This window comes from Phoca vitulina, unplaced genomic scaffold, assembly GCF_004348235.1.
Source record: "Phoca vitulina isolate PV1807 unplaced genomic scaffold, GSC_HSeal_1.0 scaffold50, whole genome shotgun sequence".
In the NCBI taxonomy this organism is placed as follows: Eukaryota; Metazoa; Chordata; class Mammalia; order Carnivora; family Phocidae; genus Phoca; species Phoca vitulina.
This window is the reverse complement of record NW_022589753.1, coordinates 1,477,555-1,491,210: the sequence shown is the minus strand read 5'-3', so window position 1 is coordinate 1,491,210 and position 13,656 is coordinate 1,477,555.

Here is a 13,656-nt window from a genome sequence, read left to right as displayed (position 1 = left end):
GGGGCAGTGTGGAGGATGAAGATGCTATCCCAGTCAGGCTGCACACTGGGCTCTTGGAGGGGCCCTCTGCGGGCGGGTGGGCTGGGCAGGGCAGGGCAGGGGAGGTCTATCTCTGCCCACCTCTATCCTGGCCGCCCGGGTCACATTTCCAGCAAGTCACCCCCAAATGGTGCAGTGATGTCTCCTGTCTTCCTTTGACTCCCAGGCTGGCCAGCCACTTCTCCTTCTTACAAGTGGGGAAACTGAGGCCAAAAGGTCCAGGAGTCAGGAGGGCAAGTTAGCAAGGAGGAGGGACTTGGTTAGTCATGCATTTTTCTCCCCCAACATTTATTGGGCATCTTTTGGGCACTGGTCCCTGATGAAGGGTCCCCCTGCCCTGCTGGCAACACAGCAGCCGGGCATTCTGTCCTTCAGTCCTGGGTGGGGGTGGGGTGGGGGTGGGGGTGGGGCAGATTATCAAAGGAGTGAGCTCCAGGGGGAGGGGCTCCGAAGCGGCCTCTCTTCCTCCTCCTACCAGACTCTGGCCACCACCAGATGGGAGGCCCCGAACCAGAGCCCCTCCCCACCCGGCCATAGAGTAACTGGGACCTGTGGGAGGTTGGAGACAGGTGGGGGAGGGGGCGAGAGGTACTCCTGGTCCTGGCAGACTCGCCCTAACCCCTGGGCCAGACAACTTGGCCTCAGGACCATCCCCTCCCATGAATACCTACCCCACTCAGAGGAGGCATCCCCAGGAGCCCCTTGCTCAGCCCCATCCCAGGACGGATGGGGGGGGCAGGGCACCCTCACGCCTGACTCAGCCTGAGCCTCAAACTCGGGAAGCCGGCCTGGCTGGGAAGCAGGGGCATGGGGTGTCCACTCGTCCACACGCATGACACATCATCGCGGCCACAGCCAGTTAACAGACGACTGTGCTGGACCTCCTGTCCCCAGAGCCCAGCTCTCCCTGGGGCCTGCACTCTCGGGTGGTGTCCATGCCAAACCATGTGAGGAGGAGGAGGCCCTGCAGTTCGGTCGGCCACTGAGTGAGGCCACGGGGAAAGTTTGTCTCTGCAGGAAGAGGGCTTGCCAAATAGCTCGCGCCGTGGTTTGGAATATTGGAGGGGGGCTCCCTTTCTGAGGCCTGCTCTGATGCCCTTCCAGGGAACCCAGCTGGTGAGAACATGCACCCCGGCCACGGGCAGAGAGGCTGGGAGCAGGCACCAAGCTGAGCCCGGGGGCCACTGTCAGCCTTGGCGGAACCCAGTCGTGTGGGAGGAGACACAGACCAGCTGGGCACCCTGAAGACTCACAGCTGGGAGAAGGCCTCATCGGGAAGTCATCAGCCCAGCAGGACTGAGGGAGTTCCTGGTCCCCTCCTGGCCATTGCTCAGCCCACAGCCTTCCCATGGCCTTTCATGGGAGCCAGCCCAGAGCTTAGGAGCTCGGTGGGGCTGAAGGCCAGTGGGTAGAGGACAGGCCTCAAGGAATGGGCGCCAGGGTCCGAGGGCTGGAACGGGGCCCAGAGCAGCAGCTGGGCCCCTTCCCTAGGCTAGGAGCACCCCTTACCTCTGGGGCTGCCACCCGTGTTGCGCACCCCCCCCCCCGGGGTTGCTGCTCTCAGAAGGATGGGGCCAGGGGAGAGCCCCAGCAATCCTGCATGAGGAGGGGGCCCAGGGACAGGCCCCCTGTTGCTCTGAAGGAGCGGTACTTTTTCCTCCCTGCCTACAGCCCCAGCTGGCCATCAAGGGGCTCCCCTGGGCTAAGAGGGCATGTGGTTCTGGGAAAGCTCACAGTCTGCCAGGCTCTGAGTTGATCCCAATCAGGAACAGATGGTTTTGACCCATAAGCTGCCCGGCCAAGGCCCCTACCCTGGGAGGCTTCTGACCCCAGAACTCCAGGAGGGTCCTTGTGTGCCTGCTCTATGCCCAGCCCCCAGGCCATGCTCCCCAGGATGCCCACTGCAGGCCTGACCTGTGGGCATCCTGATGGCCGGAGGTGGACTTGCACACCAGAGGGGGCAGAGGCAGACTTAGGTGTGTCCAGGGGCCAGGAGGCCAGGACTGGCCAGTCCCCTCAATCCTCGGCTCTCCCAGGAGGGTCCCCAAAGCTCCTTTCCCCAGTTGGACTTGGCTTCTTCCCCACTGGTGCCCAGGACAGGCGGGCTGCCCTATAAAAGCACATGACCCCAGGATGCCCGGAAATATGGGGCTCCGTGACTCTGTGGAGCGAGGAGAGTGACATGAATGTGCAGAGGATCCTGGACCAGGGGTTCATAGTCCGGGGTCCTGCAGCCTGGGTGACTCCAGATGAGTGTAGAAGAGCCCTTCCCCGAATGACATGGAGCTGCCTGGTTTTGTGAAATGCACCGTGAGCTGGAAGGAAACAGAAAGGTCAGCAGTGTCAGAGGCTGCTTCCCATGGGTTGGAACTCTCACGATGACAGCTGGAGGCTGCACCGCGCTGCACCCCGTCTCCCCCCAGGCCAAGCGGGGCTTCTACTTGGCTCAAGATAAAAGGCAGACCCCTCACCACAGCCCACTGGGCCCTGTGGAGCAGGTGCCCCTCCGTCCAGGTGTCCTTGCTGAAGAGCATCCTGCTCCCTGCCCCCTCTCAGGGGACTTTGGACTTGTCACCTCCACCTAGAACACAATAGAGCCCCTACCCCTTTGTCTGGCTGCCTTCCTCCCTTCCTGCCTCAGGTCTGGACCTTCCAGGAGCCACCCCACAGAGTCAGTGGGCGTCGATTTCTGGTCTGATTTCTTGGACTTACTGATTTTATTAAATTAAATCTCAGCTGTGTCCTGCCTTGTTGGCCCCGCCGTGTCTCCAGGCCTGGCAAAGAGCAGGTACCAGAGAGTGGCCACACTGCGTGGAGGACCGGCCTCTCGGACTAGCCTCCCCCAGGCCAGCCAGGCTGCGGAGGTCCCTGCAACTCGGGGAGCGATTCAGAGGAAGGCTTCCCAGGAAGAACCCCTCATTGCTTTGCCCCAGTGACCCCATTCCTGTCCCCGTCCTGCACCCTATCCCAGCCTGGGGTCTGCGAGCTGGAAGCAAACCCCTGATGTCGGGAGAGTGGCATCCTTGCAAGACAGGCCCCACCCCCCACCAGAGGCCCCTCCTTGGGCCTCAGGGATAAACTTCAGCAACAAACCTCAGGTCCCAGCCTGGAGGGATGGGGGGAGGGGGAGGGAAGGTCAGGGTGGAGACCCAGCTGCCTCCAGCATCCTTGTGTCTGGGAGAGCAAAGGAAGGGCCTGGTCCAGTGATGAGGTTGCTCTCAGGACCCCAGCCCCATGCGCCTTTTGGGGGGGCCCCATCGGGGCACCTCCTTGTGCTTGCTGGGGTGTGAGGTTGCAGGTCCAGGCTGTGGGGAGCACACATTGCCATGGCAGCCACAGCGGGCCTCCAGGGCGCCAGCACTTCTGCGGTGTCGTATTTATCCTATTTGCCCTTTGGCGCCAGGACTCTGCTACCTCCCTTCTTCACACCCCAGACTGGGCAGCCCTGGGAAAAACAGGTGAGGGGCTGGGGCTCCCCACAGAGGGGAACCCAGGATGGGCCCAGGCCGGGGCCTGCCCCTGCTGTCCTCCCGCACAGGATCAGGCTCCAGCAGGCCCCTTCCCTGCCTCCATCCTTGGGGGCCTGGCCAAGCTCGGGCTCCAGTGGGGGGCGGGCGGGGGTGAGGGCTCTGCAGCTTCTCCAGGAGGTGCCCGCAGACGGCCTTATATGGCCAGGAGTCCTCGGCCCAGGAGGAATCTGATCCCCCGGGAAGGGCAGGGCCAGGCCTACCAGGAGCCAAGCTGGGAGTGCCTCCAACCGCCCCCAGACCCCAGCCCCCAGGGCCCACCATCCTTCGAAGGGAGCCAGATTAGCCTGGACCCCGTCACCAGCTTTGGGACCTCTGGTTGGGGGGTCCTGTGATGAAGGGGGTCAACCTGCAGCTCCCCACGGCGTCCGGTCACGGCAGCACAAGCAGACTCCCCTGAATCCTGCGGGGTCTGCGGCCCTGGGGGGAATGCCGGTCAGTCCGCCCCCCCCGAGCACCGCACAAGCCACAGCAGCACCCAGCAGGTGCGGCCCTCTCCCCTCCCAGCTGCCCTGCTCTGGGCCAGGCCAGCCAGGCAGACAGCCCCCACCAAGCCTCCCCCTCTGCCTGGCTGGCCCGGCCTCCCTCAGAGCAGCGGCGCGGGGTCCCCGGGCCACGCCTCACCTTCCTAGGCCCTTGCCTTCCCCTTCATCTTCTGCCCGCTCGCCTGTCTTTCCTGACTCTCCCTCTCTGGGTTTCTCATTCTCAGGCTGCTCTCTCTCTCTGTCTCTCTCTCCTCCCTGCTCGATGCCCTAGATCTGCCACACTCAGCCACTCGGGCAGCCCTGGGGCACCCACACCCCCATGTCTGGCCTCAGAGTGCTGGTGTCCCCTGAAGCCTTGGGAGAATAGATTCATTTCCCCTGGGGACGGCAGCAGTGGTGACAGGGCCCCTCCTGCCCGCGAAGCTGTAGTCACAGGGTCCCAGCAGTGCTTGTGGGCTGGGCCGGGGAGTGGGGTGGCTGGTGAGGACACGGCTCCCCCAGCCCCTGAGCTGACAGACCCCCCTCCTGAGCTCTGAGCCGCCACGTTGCCCCAGGACCTAGCAAGCGGAGGTGGTGTTCACCTAGTCCAGGAGGCAAGGAGGTGCCACTCCCCCCCATGGCCCCGCCGTGTGCTTGCCCACCTGTGTCCACCCACCAGCACACCCAGGCTGCCACCCAGGGAGGCCTGGGGCAGAGGGAGACAAGTGCTAATGGCCCCCGGTCCGTGCCCGGGCATGGCCCTTTGCTGGGCCAGCTGTGCAAGGCAGGGACCCTTGCCACCCCTGCTGTCTGGGGGAGCAGACCAGAGTGGGGGCCCACAGCGACTGTACCTGGGGGCCGGGCCGGGCCGGACCACCCTCTGTGCCTCCCCCAAGCCACTTACTCGGCCAGGTTTCCTGAGAACGATGTGGGGGGCCCCCGGGCCCCCCACGTGCCTGCACCTTGCCGACACGCTCTCAGGTGGCCACTGGGAATCACTGTTCCATTTCCCAGAAGAGAAACTGAGGCTTGGGGAGGAAGGGAGCCAGGAAGGGGCCAGGGAGGTGCACACCCGCGGTGTGGGCAGCTGTCCGTCTGGGATGTGCTCTGAAGGGGACGCAGCGGAAGGCTGGCGGGGGCCGTGTGGGGGCTGGCTGGAGCCCGAGACATCTCCCCAGGCAGCCCTGGCCTGGAAGCCGTCCAGGGGCTGGGACCCACCTGCCCCACCGCCCCCACTGAGAGACGGGGTCCCGCCTCTGCCCACCTTGGCTGAGAGGCCGCTCCGCATCCCCCCCGGCACTCCAGCCTCACCCACGCCGTGCCCCCTCCACAGCACCGCCGTGATGGAGGGGCTCCTGCCACCAGGAACGCCCCCCACCTCGGCCCACCCCACAGACCACGGCCGGACCCCAGACCCCTGTCTGTGGCACATTCTTCCTTTGTTCGCTCAACTACTTCAAATCTCATTGACTTCATTTTGTTTTATTATTTTGTGATTTATCTTGCGTCTGGAGGCCCTGTGGTGGGCAGGCTGATGGGGTCCCAGCTCGGCGCCCGGCCCGGCGCGCCCCCAGAGCAGCCTGAGGTCCATGGCGCAGTCCTCGCTCTGCAGCCACGGCGCCTCATGGCAGCCGGGGTGGCCTCCTCGCAGACTAAGCCCCGCGCCACCATGGGACCCGGCCCTTCTGCTGTGGGGACATACGCAGGAGAAACGGAGGCACGTGTCCACAAACGCTGCGGGCCCGTGCACCGGTGACGTCTGCGTGCGGGCGAGCGGGGGACGCCGTGTGGCCAGCGTGCCTGGAAAGCAGCAAGTCCCGATGCCCGCCACAACATGGACGCATCCTGGGGCACGGGCTCTTTGAGGAGGCCGCCCAGGGACCCGGAGAGGGCTTGGGGCACGGCTTGGCCGCGGGCCTTTCCCCGGAGTCCAGAGGGTCGTGGAGGCTGAGTGGGGGTCCTGGAGGCACAGCGCGGGCAGGAACGGGTGACCGGCCGGCCTCAGGTACAGAGGCTGGTGGCAGAGACACGTCAGGGTGCCCGTGGACCAACCCCCCGCCGTGGCCTGCCCACGCACACCAGCTGGGCCTGTGGGCCTGTGTTTAGGGCTGCGGTGAACCCCCAACCCTCAACAGTGGACTGACTCAGCCTGAGCATGAGATGCCACTGGGTCCCTCTGCGGATATGCTGAGTCACAGCCCCCCCGCCCTGTCCCCAGCGAGTGCCCCGCGGGCCCCACTGTGCTGGCCCCGGTCACTGTGCGGGGGGCCTGCTGCTGGCGCCCTAGAAGCCTGGCTGTGAAATGAGCCCCGGGCCCCAGGCCTCACCCCTACACATCCCCCAGGGGGCCTGAGCAGGGGCTCTCCTCGGGTCACTGGTGCTCCAGATGCAGTGACCCGTGACCCCATCCATCTCGTGTCACCCTGAATTCATACAAGGAGGGCTCTCGGACACCAGCCAGGTGGGGGAGGCACGCAGGCGCCCACCCGGACAGCGCCTGTGGCCTCCAGCTCCTGCACGGCTGGCTGGGCAGACAGGGGTGGGCTGCTGAGAGCCCCTCCGGACCCCCGGGGGCCGTCCCCTGCCCAGGGGTGAGGCGGAGGTGGCTGGGCTCCGCTCCAGGCCGCTGTCTGCCTTGGGCTCCGACATTTACAAACATGTGTCCGGCAGCTCCAGGGGAGTGTAAACACAGGGAGACTGGCTGGATCCCTCAGGCCGCTGGGGGCCACTGGGAGTCCAGGCTCCTTCTGGAGAGGGGTCTGGGCCCCACGCCTGCTCTCACCCGAGCCTCCTCTCAGAACCGGCCAGGAGCGGTCGGGGGGGCTCAGGCTGGGAGCCCCGGTCAGACCCACTGCCTCCGCGCTCCCTCCTGGGCGGGCCGTGCGCCCTGACGTCAGGGCCATGGCTTCCCTGGCCCCCCGTGTAAACGGGGCTGATTGTGTTTTCCTGCCTTGTTGTTGTCACGAAAAACCCATCTTGCAGATGGGGCACGGCCATCGGAACGCTGTGTGACCCTGCCCGTTAAGGCTCTGGCCCGGCTGAGCAGCCGAGCTCGTAAGTCCTGACCTCATCTGCGAGGTGCTCCTTGCCCACCTGGACGGTTTGCTCATCAGGCCGTGTGCCCACAGGCTCGCCGGCAAAGGTCCACCTGAGTCCCGACAACAAGGCCCCAGGGAGCTGAGAGGGGCAGGGCGTGCGCCGCTCTCTGGCTCTCAGGCTCGCTCAGCAGGCCTGCCGTATCTCCGCCAGGAATGCACCGAGCCCCGAGCCCCGTCTCCTGCCCACCCGGGGGAGGAATGTGGCTGAGGCTGCCGGGAGCTGAGAAGCCGTCTGGAATTCCCCGGGCCTGCAGCTCGCCCTGCCCCCAGCCCAGCACGCCTGTGGCTCAGTCCTGCCCCTCCTCACTGCCCGGGCAGTCGCTGCCTTCCCTGACCACCCTTCAAAACCCTAGACCAGGCATTCTGGGCTTGACGCCTCCCTGAGGGGTCGTCCTGGGCACTGGGCTGTGGAGCAGCGCCCCTGGCCTCCACCTGCTAGCAGCCAGGAGCCCTTCTCTTCCCCCAGCGGTGACAGCCTTTGGCACGGTTCCTGGGGAACCGCCCCCGGGTGAGAGCCTCTGTCCCGGCCCTCTTCCGCGGGTCCTGAGCTCCCTGGGATGGGGACGGTGGTCTTGCACACCGCAGGGCCCAGTGTCCACCCTGCGCCCGGAAGCACCGCACAGCAGCCTCCCCATAGCCACTTGCACAAGGTCACGGCCGGTGGAGGGGCAGTGCTGGACCCCCAGGAACTCAGGAGCCGAGAGCAGAGCCGGGCTGGGGGCGGGGGGTGCAGCTGCCCGCTCCCGGAGGAGCTGGGGGCCCCGCCGAACGAGACAAGCCTGGGCCAGGCCCACGTACCTGGGACAGGAATTTGGATCCCATCACTCTCCACCTTGGCTTTTGAGGCCAAGCACACCTTTGCCTCTGGGCGTGCCTCGGCAGGGGCTGGTGGCGGGGCTGGGCCCAGAGAGCCCGCCCTGTCAGCGCCTGGGGCTGGGGACCGGGCCACCTCCCTGTCCAGTCCCTCTCGGGCCCACAGCGGGCGTCACTGGGGTGCAAACCTGCAGGTGCCCATGCCTAAGACCCCAGCATGCACCCCCTTCTCTAGCACAGAGGCCGTCCTGGCTGCGTTTACCTCACCCCTCCGCCCCGCCTCGCCCCAGCTCTGTGACTCTGGGTGGGGGGGCGACTTCCTCTCCCTTGGCCTCTGTTTCCCGCTCTGTAAAATGGGCTCACAGCCGTACCTCCTCTCAGGGCCGCCACAGGACCCTGCGGGGCCCTGACGGGCGCTAGGCCGGTGGTCGGGACGCTGCCCAGGAGGCGGCGTCGCTCAGGCCGCGGTGCACAGGCGGGAGCGGTGAGCCTGCGGTGGAAATGCCAGGTGGTGAGCTCCCTGCTCACGGCCGTGTGGCCGGGCACTGGGGACGCCACTGCTGGGGGGCCCGCTGCCGGCGGCTGTTTGCCAACTCGCACACGCTGCCCGTTCCTCCAAGGGCAGGACGAGCTGGGGCCCAGGAGCGGCTGCAGGGTCACCCCCCAGACAGGCAGGCGGGCAGGCAGGGAGCCCCCGACCCGTGTCCAGCGGTGGGGGGCAGCAGCAAAAGAGTGGGTGCAAGCGTGCCCCATGTCCCCTCGAGTCTAAGCCCAGCCCAGGTGTGGTGCGGTGCCAGCTTCACTCCCCTCGCCCTCCTTACCAGGCTCCTAGCCACCCCCGTGGAACCCCGGCCTCCGCCCTTGCAGTTGGGAGAACGGCCTCACCTCCTGCTGGGTAAACGGAGGCTCAGGAGGGAGAACGGCCAGGTGTAGGGGCATGGCCCTGGAGTACAGGCCCTTCCCAGGTCCCCGCCGTAATTACTGTGCTCCCCGCCCTGGAGATGGGGCGCCTGCGACGGGGCTCGGTCTGTGCCTGGGGTCCGAAGTCAGCGTGGGCTCAGACCCTGGCCTCTGCCCCGGTGGGCTTCGCTACCTGTGCTGGGCAGCGTTCTCCCACGGAATCTGAAACTCCCCCCCATCTGGCTGGAACATGCCCGCCTTCCGCCAGCCCGGCAAACCCTCCGTGTGCGCGGCGGTGAGCCAGCTGGACGCTGCGTGTGTGCTTGGACGGAAGTGCCTCCTTTCCTGTCACCTGGCCCAGTCCTCTGTAGCCAGCCCACGGGAGGGGTGCGGCCAGAAGACGGCCGGCCTGAGGCGTCTCCGGGCTCAGTGTCCCCCCGCTGGAGGCTGCCCCTCGTCAGCTGGCCCTCCCGAGTGCCTCCAGCTACATCCTGGGAAGGGGCCTGCAGGAACCTCCTGGGAGTCAGGTGGGGAAGGGGACTGGCCCCAGCACTGCATGGTCATCAGGAAGCTCTGCCTACCTAGGTGCACACGGGTGCAAACATCCAGGGGGGGAACACTCAGGATCTGTATTTGTACTTTTTATCACATGTGGGTTACATCTCAATAAAGAAAATCTAAAAGTAAAATAAACAGTAAAATGACAAAATAGAGTAAAATATCTGAAATAAAGTGAAATAAACTGACATATAAGTAAAAGATAGTGAAATAATAAAATAAAATGACAAAATGAGATCATAAAATAAGGTAAAATCAAGTGAAATGGGGTGCTGGCCCGGCCCTCCCAGGCTCCCCGAGGCACTGATGGTCTGAGTAATGATGCCAGAGGCCCTAAGCCCTGGGGCAGGAGTGTTGAGCCATATGGTGGGGCTGCATGCCCACCATGACCTCCTTTGACCCTCATCGAGATTGGGGAGGGCCAGCGACTGCCCGTGTCTGAGATCAGAGGACAGTCCGGAGTCAGGCTGGGGGGCTGTGCCAACAGGACCCGGCTGGTGGCGGCCCCAGGGAAGGGAGCCAGGCCTTCTCTCCAGAGAATGAAGGGCAGGCTAGAGGGCCTGGTGGTGCAACTCCTGGCCAGGTCTGGTCGGCCCTGACCTGCCGCTCACCCTGGCCCCCCACCCCAGGCCCTGAAGGAGGGTTTCCTGGTTTGGGGCTGGTTCCCTTCCACACACAATGCATTTCACACTGGCCTGGCTCCGCCTGACCCGGAAACAGGTACTGTGGGAGGAGGAGGCAGAGGGTCCCCTGGAAGGCGGCACTGCCCCACACCTCAGGGCCTCATTTATCTGTGTCTGAAGTGGGCCTGCACGGTGTGCTGGGGAATGGGCAGGGCTGCTAGCCACACACACCAACCAGATGCAGCCGGCCACCACTGCCTGCCTGGGCGGCCTAAATGCGGACCCGTAGGAGATTGGGGTGGTTTCAGTGCAGCTTCCTGTCACCAGCTCAGGACGCAAATCTAGCCATATGACCTGGAGCCACAATGCAACAATAACGATGATGATGGTGATGATGGTGATGGTGGTGGAGATGGTGATGGTGAAGGTGGTGATGGTGATGATGGTGATGATGGTGGAGATAGTGATGGTGATGGTGATGGTGGTGATGGTGATGGTGGTGGTGATGATGATGGTGATGATGATGATGACAGTGGTGAGGGTGGAGATGGTGATGGTGATGATGATGGTAAAGATGGTGGTGATGATGGTGATGATGATGGTGATGGTGGTGAAGGTGATGATGGTGATGATGGTGGTGATGGTGGTGAAGGTGGTGAAGGTGGTGAAGCAGGTGATGGTGATGATAGTGAAGCTGGTGAAGGTGGTGATGATGATGGTGATGATGGTGGTGATGGTGGTGAATGCTGGCATGCTGAGGACTTCCTGAGTGCCACACTCATTCTGAGCACTGCATGTTAGTCCGCTGAATGCACACAATCCCAGCCCTGTGGGGTGCCTCTACTACCATTGCCCCCACTTTACAGCCAGGAGAAGGCAACTAAGTGATTTATCCAAGGTCACACAGTTAAGAGGCAGAGAAAGTACAAGCTCAGCTCACGATCCTGATGTGGTATTGATGGTCAAGGTTATCTAGAGTACTTGGGAGGGTAGAGAGGGGGCAGGATCAGGCATATATTCTTGAGTAGACAAGGGTGCACTCGGGAACCCTGACTGGCACCTCCCTGCAAAACAGCTGCTACTGAGCTCCTGGGGGTTGCCCTGGGATCTACAAAAAAGGGCTCAGCCTGACAGCGTCTCAGGCGCCAGGTCCTCCTGTCCCCGACTCCCTTTGTCCTCCCTGGCCTCTGGCCCTTCCCCAATCTGGAGACCCCACAGGGAGCTCAGTAAACAATTTACCCCATGGGCAAGGGGCCAGGGGTCTGCGGGAGGCGGCTCAGCCCCCTTCAGCCAGCAGGGAAGCGGGCTGGGAACAGACAGGTGAGCCTGTTCTAGGGCCTCTCCCGCAGCTGCGGGCAGTGCCAGGCACAGCTCTTGGACACCCCACAGCGGTTGCTGGGGACAGCGCAGGTGCCACGAGGCCATCCCTAACCAAGGCTCTTGATGTCTGCAGCCACCCCTCCCCTACAGGTGGCAGGGGCCCTACTGATGAGAGGCCTACCTGGCTCCCTTCAGGGACCATTTACTCCATGGGGGGACTGGGGACTTCAGACAGCAGGGTTTCTTAAGAGAAGGGCTCATCCAGATGTCATGGGCCATAGGGTGGGGGGCACAGAATTTCCCCTTGAAGAACTTGGCCTTGGGGCTCTGCCCTAGAGGAAAGGACTGTGTACCCCTATCTGTGTCCTATAGTCTCACATTTTTTTCTTATTGTGTTTTTTTTTTAAACATTTAATTTTTTTTATTTATTTGACAGAGATTGGGAGCACAAGCAGGGGGAGCGGCAGGCGGAGGGAAAAGCAGGTTCCCCACCGAGCAGGGAGCCCGATGCGGGGCTCAATTCCAGGACCCTGGGATCATGACCTGAGCCGAAGGCAGTTGCTTAACGACTGAGCCACCCAGGCGCCCCATTTTGTTGTGTTAAAATACACATAACATGGAGCGACTGGCTGCCTCAGTTGGAGTGTGTCTCTTGACCTCGGGGCTGTGGGTTTGAGTCCCATGTTGGGTGCAGAGATTACTTAAAAATAAAATCTTTAAGGGGCCCCTGGGTGGCTCAGTCATTAAGCGTCTGCCTTTGGCTCAGGTCATGGTCCCAGGGTCCTGGGATCGAGCCCCACATCGGGCTCCCTGCTCAGCGGGAAGCCTGCTTCTCCCTCTCCCACTCCCCCTGCTTGTGTTCCCTCTCTCGCTGTGTCTGTCAAATAAATAAAATCTTTAAAAAAATAAAATCTTTAAAATAAACACATCTAATGAAAAACCTACTACGTTAACAATTTAAGTGTACAGTTCAATGGTATTAAATATGTTAATAACGAACTACCATCACCACCATCCATCTCCAGAACTCATTTTGCAAAACTGAAACTCTGTCCCCATTAAACACTAACTCCCTGTTCCCCTTCCCCGGACACTGGCACCCACCATTCTATTATCTGATTTTGATGACTCTGAAGTACCTTATACAAGTGTAATTGAGCAGTATTTGTCTTTTTGTGATTGGTGTTATTTCACTCAGCATAATGTCCTCAAGATTCAACTATATGCATGTGTCAGAATTTTCTTCCTTTTTAAGGTTGAATAATACTCCCTTGTACCTGCAGACCACACTTTGTTCATCTGTTCATCCACCAATGGGCTTATGGGTTGCTTCTGCCTTTTGGCTATTGTGAATAACACTGCTATAAACGGGTGTACAAATATCCCTTCCGAGATCTTGCTTTCAATTCTTCTGTGTATACACTCACAAGTGGACCTGCTGATCATTTGGTAATTCTTTTTGAGGAACCACTATAGTACCCACCACAATGGCTGCACATGTTCTATTTCTACTAACAATGTGCAAGGGTTCCGATTTCTCCACATCCATGCCAACATTTTTGTTTTTATAGTTGCCCTCCTAATGGATGTGAAGTGGTATCTCATTGTAGTTTCGATTTGCATGTCCCTCATTAGTGATGTTGAGCAATTTTAAATGTGCTTATTGGCCATTTGTGCATCTTCTTTGGATAAATGTCTACTATAGTCCTTTGCCTACTTTTGAATTGGGTTGTTTGCTTTTCTGTTTAGTTCTCGTTCTCTATTCTGGATATTGATCCCGTATCAGATATATAATTTGCAGTATTTCCTCTCATTCTGTGGGTTGCTTTTTACTCTGTAGATCATGTCTTTTGATGCACAAATTTTAAAAATTTCCATGAGGTGCAATCTGTCTTTTGTCCATGCCGTTGGTCTCATATCAAAATCATCAAGTCCAATGTCATGAAGCTTGTGCCCTACGTTTTCTTCCAAGAGTTTTATAGTTTTAGGTCCTTGATCCACTTTAATTTTATATAAGGTGTAAGGTAAGGGCCCAGCTTCATTCTTTTGCATGTGGATGTCCCGTTTTCCTGTTTCACCGTTTGTTGAAAAGATCTTTGCCCCAGCGTGGTCTTGGCAGCCTGGGAGACTATCATTTGACCATGTATGTGGTTTATTTCTGGGCTCTCTATTCTGCAGAACGCTCAAGGAAGACCCTCCGCAGACCTCTCTGTCTCCTTTCTGGCACTCTAGCTGGTCGGTCTCCTGCCTTCCAGCTACAGAATCTTTTGATGACCAGCCCAAGCTGTGTTGACCCACATGCAGACAGACAGGC